The 13,422-nt window shown below is 41.5% G+C and overlaps 1 protein-coding gene and 1 pseudogene across 10 annotated transcripts in view; both read right to left on the bottom strand.

The window, feature by feature from the left end:
- PLXNA2 (plexin A2) overlaps window positions 1-13,422 on the bottom strand; it is a 627,239-nt gene that overhangs the window by 499,358 nt on the left and 114,459 nt on the right. The window lies entirely within an intron of this gene.
- Window positions 7,905-8,023, bottom strand: LOC133388094 (5S ribosomal RNA; annotated as a pseudogene).

The following is a 13,422-nucleotide window of genomic DNA, read 5'->3' as shown; positions in this document are numbered from 1 at the left end:
GGTCTTTTTCGCAGTCCATGGTATGCACAAAGCTCTCCTCCAACACCACATTTCAAATGAGTTGATTTTTCTCTTATCCGCTTTTTTCACTGTCCAACTTTCACCCTCCGTACATAGTGATTGGGAATACCATGGTCTGAATGATCCTGACTTTAGTGTTCAGTGATACATGTTTGCATTTGAGGACCTCTTCTAGTTCTCTCATAGCTGCCCTCCACAGTCCTAGCCTTCTTCTGATTTCTTGACTATTGTTTCCATTTTGGTTAATGACTATGCCAAGGTATTGATAATCCTTGACAAGTTCAATGTCCTTGTTGTCAGCTTTAAAGTTACATAAATCTTCTGTTGTCATTACTTTAGTCTTCTTGACGTTCAGCTGTAGTCCTGCTTTTATGCTTTCCTCTTTAACTTTTATCAGCATTCATTTCAAATCATTACTGGTTTCTGCTAGTAGTATGATATCGTGTGCATATCTTCAATTCTTGATATTTCTCCCTCCAATTTTCACATCTCCTTCATCTTGGTCCAATTCCTCATTTCCGTATGATATGTTACAGGACAACATTGTGAGGAATGACTATTCTAGAAGACACTTGCTTATGTACTCCAAGATAGAGTCAGGAGTTCAAAAAGGAACCTGAAAGACTTGGGCCAATATTCTTGGTGGTCCACAGACTAGCAGAACCTCATGCAGATTACGAACTACTATTCTAGTAGGATTCTTCTTATGTAGCTAACAACAGTGTAAGGAGGAGATCAGAGCTGTGCTGGCTGGCTCTGCCCCTGCCATTGAATTCCACCCAGCCCCTGCCATCCACATGTTGGGGAGAAATGCCTGCAATGGATACAGGCTATCTTCATGATCTAGAAGCTTGTGTGCTCAGGGGTCCGGATCACAGGGAAAACTACATGCATTTGACAGGCTTCCCCATTGCATACATTCCTGCAACATGAGGATGTTGTGGGTGGAAGAACACAACAGTGGGGTTGTGGAAAACCAGAGTGGCCCTGCTCTTTTGTGATGTCATGATTAATCATGTTAAATGGGGGAGATGCCTGTAAGGGGCTCTGAACTGTGAAATATTCAGCATAAGGGTGGGTGAACCCAGCCCCAGGCTTAGCAAATGCTGCTGTCTAATGCCAAGCTGAGAATTCAAATCTTCTAAGCTCTTGGTTTTCCAGGGAGGAGAGTTTAGAATGCCATGTCAGCATATAGATTGTCAATGGCCTACCTGTCTGTAAGGTGAAATAGTGATTGAAGGGTATACTCTGCTTGCTGTTTCTTACTCTCACATTAATAAGAAAACTTGGCGGGTCTTTCCCTAGCTGAGTAAATGGAAAGCATAATCTTTTACCCCTGACATTGGAACACATGAAGATGCAAGCAACACATCACTATTACCTAAAGCTTATTGTTGATCTTTCTACAGGAATTTCTGGAGCTCACCCTTCATTCACACCTCCACCAGCACTATTGTCTTGAGCATGGTTACTTGGAAGTCCATGTGACCTCTACTCTCTCTCAGGGCACCAATTGCCTCCCTGCACTGGCACAGGTATACAACTGCATATAATGCCGTAAAACTGAACTACACAGACAAAATTTGATTTCTGCCATCATTCCACCACCAAAATACCCAGCCATCACCATGGAACACAGACCTCTGGTTGATACCCATATTTTTTTCCAATCATGAGTGTGCACAAGAAAAAAAAACAAGTCAAGAAAAAAAACCCAGGAATAATAACAAACTTATGGAGCCAGCTCTTAGAATCATCCATTTTTAGGATTGCAAGGGAAATATGAATCATCTGGCTCAACTCCTTAGTCTGAGACAGGACCCCTTCCTACCTAACCCTACATCCAAAAAAGCTTCCGGCTCACAGTTGCTGGTGTGCTGGGGAACTCCAGTGTACTTGGCATGGATGGAAAACCCACAGGTTTCAAAGATTTCCAGATACAATCTAGTCTATGTTGTCAGTCTGCCAAGATGCCTGAGCTTCACTGTTGATCCACACAAGATGACAGCATGCTAAAGTGTATTTTTAAAAATGGACACACAAAACCACAGCTAAAAAAATGGACACAAAGACAAAAGTCTGGGGAATTGGAGACTAGCTCCTAGCCAACTAAGGCTTCAATCCAATAAACACTTACCTGGGAGTAAGTCCCATTGAACTAAATGGAGCTTACTTCTGAGTATACATGTATTGGATTGCAGCCTAAGTGAATTTGAGAAAATTTGGAACAAATGTGGCTGGATTTTTAAATGCTTATTGGCATTAACATTGTCCAAATCTTTGATAACTCTCATCTGTGAAAAGTAACCCTGCTACCAGCAACAGTACCCCAGGGACATGGACAGACAACTTCTGATCCATTATCATACTTCAGTCCCCAGCAGCAGCAGCTACCAGCTTAATTCTCTTCTGAATGCCTCCTAAAGCTGATCTAAACTTCCTGTTACAAAGAATAGGCAGGCTTGATTTGAAGGGGGGGGGAGAGGTGGGGTTAGTAGAGAGATGAAAGAAAGATCTGATGGCAGAAAAAAACCCTGTTAAAAACCCTTTATTACTGGGACAGTGACAAAAATCCTGCAAAGGAAAAAAACCTTTATCCTCTTTCATGGTAATTATATTCCCATCACACATCACAAATCCAGACCCCCTTGGAAAGCTAAGCAAGTCCTAATCCAGTCAGGAGATTTTAACAGATGCAATTTTATCTGGGTCTCTCCTGCCTTCAGTTCCCCTCTCTGCCCTTATCAGCTGCCCAAATCAAAGCTGCTCTCTATTTTTAACCTACCCTTTGGATTAATGGGGATCTTTTATCAGTTCTGATTTAAAACAAAGAAAGTGAAGAAAAGAAAACCTAAGCAACTACCCATCCAGAAGACTATTTCTCACTTGCTGAAACAGAAAATGCATTTTTTGTTTTCTACTGAAACCAGAGATGTTTCCTGGTGTGTATCATTCATACTTCATGCTTTTAAATTTGTTAAGGTAAAATAAAAAGTAACTGAACTGGTTTATAAAAAGCAGGGGCATTTTAAAGATTTTTTTAAAGGGGACAGGAGAACTGAATTGTGTACAATTTGCTGTACTTAGCTTCTCTTTGTTGAGTATGTGAAAACTTCCTACAGTCATATATTGACACTTGCTGCTTCTAGTCTATGAGGGATCAGAAGGATTCATAGGACAACTCCACATGGATCTCAAAGAAGCTAAGTACATATTTGACATGAAATCCTGGCTTGCATATCATTTGTAATAGAGCATCAAACAAAAGCAACATGCACAATGAGAAACTAGCTGGTCCAGATTATCATAATGGGCCTTTCTGACCTCACCCTCAATATGCATATAAAAGATCACCAGCTGGTGCAGTTGTAGCACTGGAACCAATAAATATGCCCTCAATTATTGATGTAAACTCCACAGCAGCCAAAGCAAATCCTGTAGGACAAGGAGCCAAGGAAGTCCAAGGACTGTAGGCCAGAAGTCCCAAACAGAATAATTCACTGGCTGAGGTGACAAAACTAACTTATCTGTCCAAAGGGATAAGGAGGCAAGGAGGCAGACTGGAGATAAATGCAGGGAAATAGCCAATCAAGACGGTTGTTGTCAGGTTCAGGCTTGACCTGAAAGCACATATATCCCATGCCAGATGAGGGGAAATCAATGAATCCCCTCTGGAGTTTGGAGAGGATAATACTATCCTTTTCCTCTCTGCTCTACAGCCCCAAGTGAATCACCATAAGGGCACCAGCATGCAGACTAGAGGTTTCTTGGTTGAGACCCAGCTGATGCCTGGGGTCATACTCCCTCTGAAAGAGCAGGTCTGTAGTCTGGGGGTGCTCCTGGATCCATCTTTGTCGCTAGAGGCCCAGGTGACCTCAGTGGCTAGGAGTGCCTTTTACCAGCCTTGGCTGGTAAGACAGCTGATGCTGTCTCTGGACCAGGATAGCCTGCCCACTGTTGTCCATGCACTGGTAACCTCCAGGCTAGATTACTGTGGAGAATGGACTGCCTTCAAGTCGATTCTGACTTATGGCTACCCTATGAATAGGGTTTTCATGGTAATTGGTATTCAGAGAGGGTTTACCATTGCCTCCCTCTGAGGCTGACAGGCAGTGACTGGCCCAAGGTCACCCAGTGAGCTTCATGGCTGTGTGAGGATTCGAACCCTGGTCTCCCAGGTCGTAGTCCAACACCTTAACCATTATACCACACTGGCTCTCTGTAATGCGTTCTATATGGGGCTGCCCTTGAGGTTGGTCCGGAAGCTGCAGCTGGTGCAAAATGCGGCGGCAAGACTGCTTACTGGGGCAGGGTATCACCAACATGTCACCCCACTGCTGAAAGAATTGCACTGGCTGCCCATTAGCTATTAGGCCAAGTTCAAGGTTCTGGTTTTGATGTACAGCTTGGGACCAGGATACCTGAAGTATCATCTTATCTCTTATTTATCAGGTTGATTACTACGCTCTGCAGGTGAGGGCCTCCTGCAGATATCATCTTATCAGGAGGTCTGTTCCACACAACATAGGAAGCAGACCTTTAGTGTTGTGATACCTATGCTTTGGAATTCCCTCTCCTTAAATATTAGACAGGTACCATCTTTTTTATCTTTTCGGCACCTACTGAAGACCTTTCTCTTTCAACAAGCCTTTTACACAGAGACCTTATCCCAGTCTGTGTCTGTGTTGAGACTGCTTTGCGTTTTAAAAGTTTTTTTAAAAGATGTTTTAAATATGTTTTGTTTTAATATATTTTAAAATCTTTTGTTTTTAAGATGTTTTTTAGTGTTTCTGTTTGCCGCCCTGGGCTCTTACTGGGAGGAAGGGCGGGATAGAAATTTATTATTATTATTATTAAAAAGCTGTTTAACTGCACCAGTTTGGCTGCCTGACTGAATGATAGTATTTTGATAAATCCGTGGAAGTCCAGAAAACAGTGAGAATAGGATGTGTATCCCAAACCTATACTTTTTCTGGTTAAGACCTACTTCAAAATGCAAACAGATTCTTATATCCTCTGGTTTCGGCAAATGTGGCATACTTAGAACTCAGGCATGATCCCAAGCCCCTCATATTTGGATAGGAGATTGCTTTCCATTCTTTACCTGTCGAACAATGCTAACAGATGAGGAGAAAACTGTTATGGCATGAGATTATAGGATAGGAGTTTGTAATGTCGCGGTAAACATGTGCATATCTGTGGGTATTCATGCTTCACCAGGAATATCCCAAGCTATAATGCTACATATGAACACGTCATGTCAAAATTTCTCTTAGATACACAAGCAGTTGCTTCCTCTGAAGTTACATCTGGCAATGGCATGCACCTCCCTTGGGATGTTCAGTTGGAAGATTAGGATGTCAGCTTTCCAAGAATTAATAAGGTGCAGAAAGTCTTCAGGCTTCCATGAGCTGGGCAGGCCCAGCACACTTTGGCATCAGCTGTAGGAGGGGAAAGGAATTTCTCCCCTCCCTTCTCTCTTTTGGTCTTTTCTTATGTTGAAACAGACTCCATCTGTCCTCTCCTGTTCAGACATAACAGGAACAGAGTTTGAAGAGTGTAAATCTCCTTGTGCTCACTTTATTTCTTATGAGCTTAATTAGGACAGCAGTGTTGACAATGATGGGGAATTGCTCTCCCCAGGGGCCCTGAATTCTAGCCAGCAGGCTGTTAAACAAAGGAAAAACCTGCTGATCAGGAGCTCAGCACTGATGTAAGGCTTCCCTGTCCCCATAGCCATGCCCGCAAGTGCTGTAAAGCTGTCAGCAAGCTGGAAAGGAATGGGAACCTTTACTACAGTAGTAGATCAGGATAGGCATTCTTCTTTCTGCAAGACAAAATGTAACAGGATGGAGCACTTTCTCCTCTTTAGAGCTAGATAAGTCTCAAAACTACCTCTTGGGGGGAAAATCCCACACAGACTGGTACATCCTGCTGCCCTTAAAGACAACCATTCTGGTGCCAGCAAAATAAAGCACACTCATCACTAGTATATGCAATTCATTAGAACTTCATAAGAAGCGCCCTGATGGATCAGGCCAAGGACACATCTAGTCTGTCACTCACAACGGCCAACCAGATGCCCATGGGAAGCCTGCAAGCAGAACCTGAGCACAATAGTGCTCTCCCTATCTATGATTCCAGCAATTGGTATTCATAGGCACACTGCCTCAGACATAGCCATTGTTCTAGTAGCCATGGATAGCCTTTTTGCCCGTGAATTTGTCTCATCCTCTTTTAAAGTCATCCATGGTGGTGGTCCTCACCAGGGCAGGTGCCAGTTGTGACTAGGCCCTGGGCACTAGGCTGCCCAGGCCTGCAGCACCCTTTACCTCAACACCTTGGGTGATGGCAGGTGTGCACACATCATGTAGGGCACACACACTGATGTGCTAACATGACTGGTAGAGGTGGCAGGCAGGCTTATTTAAGCCCACATCACCTATATCTGGGGGTGCCTAGGTTGCATCACCCAATGCTGCTGCAGATTGCAGAACAGGCTCCACCCTCCCAGCCTAAGGAGGGACCCCTCAGAGGCCCTTGTGGACCACAGGGGCCCTCAGCCAGGGCCCAACCTGGCGTGTGCTGGCACTGGGCCTGGCCATCGTTACCTCTTGTGGGCAGTAATTCTACAGTTTTATTATGCACTGTGTAAAGAAGTACTTTATATTGGTTGTTCAATTCATGGATTGGTTAAAATGAAGAACTGACAGTTCTTAGACTGTTATAATGACAATTTTGTCATGCTGTGACATGTTAATTTTCACTTGTTAAGATAGTAGGATTCTGAAGCTCAGGCCCACTTTACATGACCAATACACGGTAGGCACTTGTTTCTTCAACATGTGGCAGTTCTCTCTCTCTCTCTGTACAGAGTACACTGTGCAACACAAATTAATTGAACCAAAGTTGGCATTTCCATGTTTTTATAACCCACATTGACATAGTTTGTGATGGTATATTAAACGTGTACATTCTTGTTGGAGTAAAAGTGTCACACAGCTCACCAGCTATGAGCCAAAAACCGCCACTGGTTGTATCAACGACATGCCACAACATACTAATTGGTTCTAAGTTCACTATTAGATAGCACATTCAGATGGGGCCAGGTGAGTATGAGAGCGCCAAATGGAACACATTTGTAATTTTGTAGTTCCCACTTGAATTAATTCACTGGTGTTCTGAGTGGTGTGGTTCCATTCTGTAGTCTTGGCTGTCAACAGGGTAGTGTAATCAATGCAGCCTCAGATCCTGTTATGCTGTGTAATGCTTTGCCTTCAGATCATGAATCAACACAAGATGGAAAAGATGCATGTGAATTGGAATGTACTCACTTACTGAACTGGATAAAAGGTTGTGACATTTCTGCTATAATCTATTTGCTTTACCAAAACTTGCCTCCCATAATGTGCCAATAAAATAAAATGTCAGTGAACAAAAGCCAGAATGGTCCCCAAAAGATTACTCACTGTGTATGGAGGTTATGCACACAGGTTAGCTCTTTCTACAAAAAGTATCAGGTTTAGCATTTTTTTAAAAGTTGCAGGATGCACAATAGGGACCAAAAGTAAGCATCTTATAACGCAGTTTGAAGCTGCTAGCTAGGAACCAAACTTCATGTTACATAGAAGTATGTGTCATGGTAACCTAATGGATGTTTTACACTAGAAAATGTCACTTTTTGAATGGGCACAGTTTGAAGTGGATAAATGGGTGTGGTGGATGTGCTTCATCTTATCCTAGGACAGCCAGCATAGTTGTTGTTGTTATATATGCTTTCAAGTCGATTATAACTTACGGTGACCCTTTGAATCTTTTGGGTATATTCATAGGGTTTTCATGGTAAGAAGTATTCAGAGGTGGTTTACCATTGCCTTCCTCTAAACCTACAGTACCTGGTATTCTCAGGCAGTCTCCCATCTAAATACTAACTAGGCCTGACCCTGCTTAGCTTCCGAGATCAGACGAGATTGGGCATGTTCAGGGTAGTATGGCCGTAGGCATCCAACATGGTACCTTCCATATATTGTTGGGCTACAACTCTCATCACTCTCAATTATTGGTCATGCTGGCTAGAGCTAATGGAAATTGGTGTCCAACAACATCTGGAGAGCACCACATTGGCTACTCCTGGCCTGTTCCCACTTGGTATTTCCCTGTTCCACATTGTCTACTTCTAAGCTTTTCCTTCTAGAAGTTTTCAAAGGAAAAGCTACTGGGGAATGGGGACTTTGAGCAAGGCAACAGCAGACAGAGAAAGGGTTATGTCCCAGTTAGTCCCACCAAAACCAGCCACCACTGAACATCTTTACTGACAAACACTGCCAAGCATCTGAAGGAGGAGATTTGAAACTTTTCTTTGAAAGAGGAATTTGTCTTACCTTTTTGCTATACTAGCCAATCTTGGATGCAAATCAACTCCTAAGTTAACAATGATGGCCAAATGAGTGGCTGCTTAATGAGCATGGCTGCTTTTCATAAGCTGATGAATTTGGGCGAACCAAGGCCAAGCTAAGATGAACAATTATTACCTATAACCAGTAAAAAATGTGGTGCTGTTTGATGCATATGGCTTACAGAATACTCAGGATGGCATGTATTAAAGCCTGCAGGCAGCAGGCTGATAAAGTCCAATATACAATAAATTTTAGCATCTCTCTCAAGCAGTGTGATGTCTACATATATTTTAAATGCAAGCCGCATTATCCACATGCATATTTTTTAGCAAACACAAATAAGTTAAAAAGAAAGAAAGAACTAGAATAACAACAGGGATAAAAAGCAGGCACTGTGATGACAGCATAGGATACATTCAACTCATATGCTAATTATTTGGAACTTGCTGTTGTGCTGTTATTCCAAGCTGCTATTTCTCAGCATTTTGGTATTTGCTGATCTGCATGTTGGAAGAATCTTAAATCTTCATCTAGCCAAATTATTCATTCAGACTGTTTTTCCATTAAACCAACTATGTTTATCAAATGAAACTAGTTGGCTTCAATAACCCTTTGCTCACTAACTACCAAGATTAACCAGCTAAATGCTAAGTGAGCTTTTAAGTCTCACTTTAGCCCTGCTGGCTTTCATAAGAAAGAGCCTTGTTCATTTATTATATAAACACTTTGCATCTGATATTATTTATTTAAAGAGCACCACTATCTAGAGGCCTTAAATGGGGTCAGGCCCCCATTTGTGAGAGGTGTTACAGTTAAATATGGGCTCTGAACAAAGCAGGTTATTATCTAGAGTGGGGAAAAGGCAGGTAGAATGGATTATCAGCATCTTCATTTTACCAGCTAAGACAGCAGCTTTCCTCACCACACAAACAGAAGCTCTGGAAAGCAGCACTTTTGTGTTGGTACTACACTGATCAATGGTTAAAAAAAAGTCCACCTGTTCTACAGTTCTGATCTTTATTCCCCTCCCCCATCCCAGTCCAGTGGCTACTGTTTAAACTAACAAACAAACAAATGCTGGTCTAAACCATGCATATAATGTAACATGTAGTTTGGCTCCCATAGATAGAAAGGGGTAAGTTCTAAAAGGATCTAGCAGGATCATTTACCTCTATATTTTCCCTCCATTCAATTTCTGAGAAAAAAGAAGGGTGTTGCTTCTGAATAGGGAAAGATTTTAGATCTCAGTCCAAATTCCATCTTAGCCATAGTTTGCAATAGCTTTACTGGCTACTAGTTCATTTCTGGGCACAATTCAAGCTGCTGGTCATCATGGTTTACAAAGCTCTACACAACTTGGGGTCAGGTTATGTGAAATGCCACATTCTCCTATATGAGCCTGCAAGGGTCATAAGACCATCTTTCTGTCCTGACAACATCTGAAGCATTTATGTAAGCGCCTTTTCTGTGTCTTCTAGGTGCTGAAATTCCTTGCCAAGGGAGGCCCAGCTAGCCTCATCTCTGATGACTTTCTGCTGACAAGAAAAAACAGGCCTTTGGCTCATAGCCTGGAATGTAAACATGATGTAAGTGATTTTAACTGGTTTTATTTATTATTTATTTATTAGCTTTATTAGATTTATATCCCACCCTTTCTCCCAGTAGAAGCCCAGGGTGACAACCAGGGTGGTTATTTTTATTGATGGGATGTAGAACCTATGGTCCTCCAGAGGTTGCTGGACTATCATTCCCATCATCCCTGAACTATTGACCATGCTGGCTGTGGCTAATAGGAGGTGGAATCCAACAACATCTGAAGGGCCATGGGTACTCCACTCCTGATATAAACAAATATGAATACAACACCTAGCAAGACATCATATAGTTGCAACTGAACTCTGAACAGTTTTCATTGTAGGACCACAGAAAATGAAAATACAACCAAACTAGAGAAAGTGAGAGTTCTACCCGATTCTTATCAGCTTGTGGTAACATGTAGGTGGGCTTTTTCCTTGATGGCACCAGTGATGTGGAATGCTCTCCCTGCTGAAATATAAGAGGCTGTATTGGTATTGGCATTCTGCTGCTCTTAAAGACACACCTAATTGGCAAGCATTCCCCAGATTTCCTGTCTTAAAATTGTTTTAATTGCTGTTTTAACTCTTGTAATTGTTGTGCTGTTTTGCTGGGCTTGTTTTATTATACATTTTAATCGTGAATGTTTATTTTGATGTCTTGATGAAATTATTTTATTGTATATTTTAATCATGTGTAGAAGCTTTGGCAGTTCAGCAGTATATAAGTTAATAAATGATAATGGGGGAAAATGGACTGCCTTCAAGTCAATCCCGACTGATGGTGACCCTATGAGTAGGGTTTTCATGGTAAGCGGTATCCAGAGGTGGTTTACCATTGCCTTCCTCTGAGGCTGAGAGGCAGTGACTGGCCCAAGGTCACCCAGTGAGCTTCATGGCTGTGTGGGGATTCGAACCCTGGTCTCCCAGATCATAGTCTAACACTCTAACCACTACACCACACTGGCTCTCATAAATGATATTAATAAATAATAATTTACATATGGTGCATGGTTGAAAGGGAGTAAAGAACACTACATGTCTTTTGAATGCATACACTTCTAGTTTCAGTGTATAATAAAACTATGGAGCATAATTCTGAAATTATCCAACACATACTTTAATTATATGTAACTGATTTTATACTGAGACCACTTAGAAGCCTTGGCAATTCAGCAGTAGACAAGTTAATAAATGATATTAATAAATAATTTACATATGGTGCATGCTTAAAAGGGAGTGAAGAACATTACATGTCTTTTGAATACATACACTTCCAGTTTCAGTGTATAATAGAACTATGGAGCATAATTTTGAAATTATCCAACAATTCAAGAATCTGGTACATTGCCCTAGCAGGGAGAAATTACTGTATCAGTGTGGAACAAGGAGAAACTGTAGACAAATTGTAACGCATCATAACACCACTGAGGGCTACAATGTATTCCAGAAGGGTAGAGCTCATATGTAGAGAAGCCAAAGTACCAACCTTAATGGTTGGCAGGCAGCTCTGCTGGTGCTAAAATTGGAATCAATATAGAGGAGTGGCTATGGGGGCAAATATTTTAAAAGCTGCAAGAAAGACATTCCAAGGATTGGGGCTAGCCAGGATGTACCAAGTTCAAACAGTCATCAGAGGGATAAAAGGATCTCTCGCATTTCTTTTTCATAGTCAATCCTATATTAACGTTATTTCCTTGATTCTATAACATAGCAGCAAGAATTTCTATAGTACAACTATATACCTTAGACTGCTTCTTCCTGCACCTAGGATAGTTTGTATCACAAACCATGTTTTATCACCCTTTGTTTATTACCTATCTGAAGCCTGAGCAAGATGGCATCTGCCTTTTTGGCATCTATTCCCAGAAATGAAAATGACTATAATCAAAAAGGAGGGAAGGGACTATGTATCATGAGAGATGCAATAGACTTGCCGTAATATACAGATTGGCTGCATCCAGCTTGTCCCCATTTAATATGGCCATAAATATCTAGCAGAAGCTTATGTGACAAATTTGCAAACTCAATACATGTAATAATTTTGACTATGGCCGTTTACGCTGTCTTCCATGCTGCTGGGGCAGCACTAGCTGGCAGAATTCAGTAATGACAACAATAATCCATAGTATACTTGATCAGAAAACCAAACAGGAATTTAGAAAGCCATATCCTTTTTCAGAATAGCCTTGAAACTGAGACCTACTTATATCTGTTTCTCTCCTATATTTGCATGGGGTTGTTCTCAGCTTCAACACCTAACACCTCTGGCCCTACAATGTATGTGTATATGTGTGTATGCATGTGCATGTGTGCATGGACACATACACATGAGACCCCTGTGTTGACAATCTGGGGGAAAAAACCAACCCCATGTGCTACATATTATCAGGGTCTTTACAAATTCACAATCCTGCACTCCTCCAACATTTAGAACATGATGGCGGGTTTAAGAGAATTTTTTAAAAAAAACACCCTGCACAGGCCTGACTCTCTGGATTGATAGGTAAGGTCAGGGATAGGCAACATGGTGCCCTCCAAATGTTGTTGGATACAGTCCCATCAGCCTCAGCCAGCATGGCCAGCAACATTTGATGGGCACACATTGGCTACCCTGAATAACGTCTTTCAAAGAACATCCTTGAGCAGCTCTCAGTTTGTTGTTACGTGCCTTCAAAGTCGATTTCGACTTATGGCAACCCTATGAATCAACGACCTCCAATGGCATCTGTTATAAATCACCGTGTTCAGATCTGTGGCTTCCTTTATGGAATCAATCCATCTCTTGTTTGGCCTTCTTCTTTTTCTACTCCCTTCTGTTTTTCCCAGCATAATTGTCTCTTCTAGTGAATCATGACTTCTAATTACTTTTCAAAAGTATTATAACCTCCGTTTCATCATTTTAGCTTCTAATGATAGTTCTGGTTTAATTTGTTCTAACATCCAGTCATTTGTCTTTTTCACAGTCCACGGTATCCGCAGAACTCTTCTCCAACACCACATTTCAAATGAGTTGATTTTTCTCTTACCCACTTTTTTCACTGTCCAACTTTTACATCCATACATAGAAATCGGAAATACCATGGTCTGAATGATCCTGACTTTAGTGTTCAGTGATACATCTTTGCATTTGAGGACCTCTTCTAGTTCTCTCATAGCTGCCCCCCCCCGGAATTAGCCTTCTTCTAATTTCTTGACCATTGTTTCCATTTTGGTTAATGACTGTGCCAAGGTATTGACAATCCTGGACAAGTTCAATGTCCTCATTGTCAACTTTAAAGTTACATAAATTTTCTGTTGTCATTACTTTAGTCTTCTTGATGTTCAGCTGTAGTCCTGCTTTTGTGCGTTTCAAATCATTACTGGTTTCTGCTAGTAGTATGGTATCATCTGCATATCTTAAATTATTGATATTTCTCCTTCCAATTTTC

The sequence above is a fragment of the Rhineura floridana genome, chromosome 6, assembly GCF_030035675.1.
Source record: "Rhineura floridana isolate rRhiFlo1 chromosome 6, rRhiFlo1.hap2, whole genome shotgun sequence".
In the NCBI taxonomy this organism is placed as follows: domain Eukaryota; kingdom Metazoa; phylum Chordata; class Lepidosauria; order Squamata; family Rhineuridae; genus Rhineura; species Rhineura floridana.
This window is presented reverse-complemented; position numbering and strand designations above follow the sequence as displayed.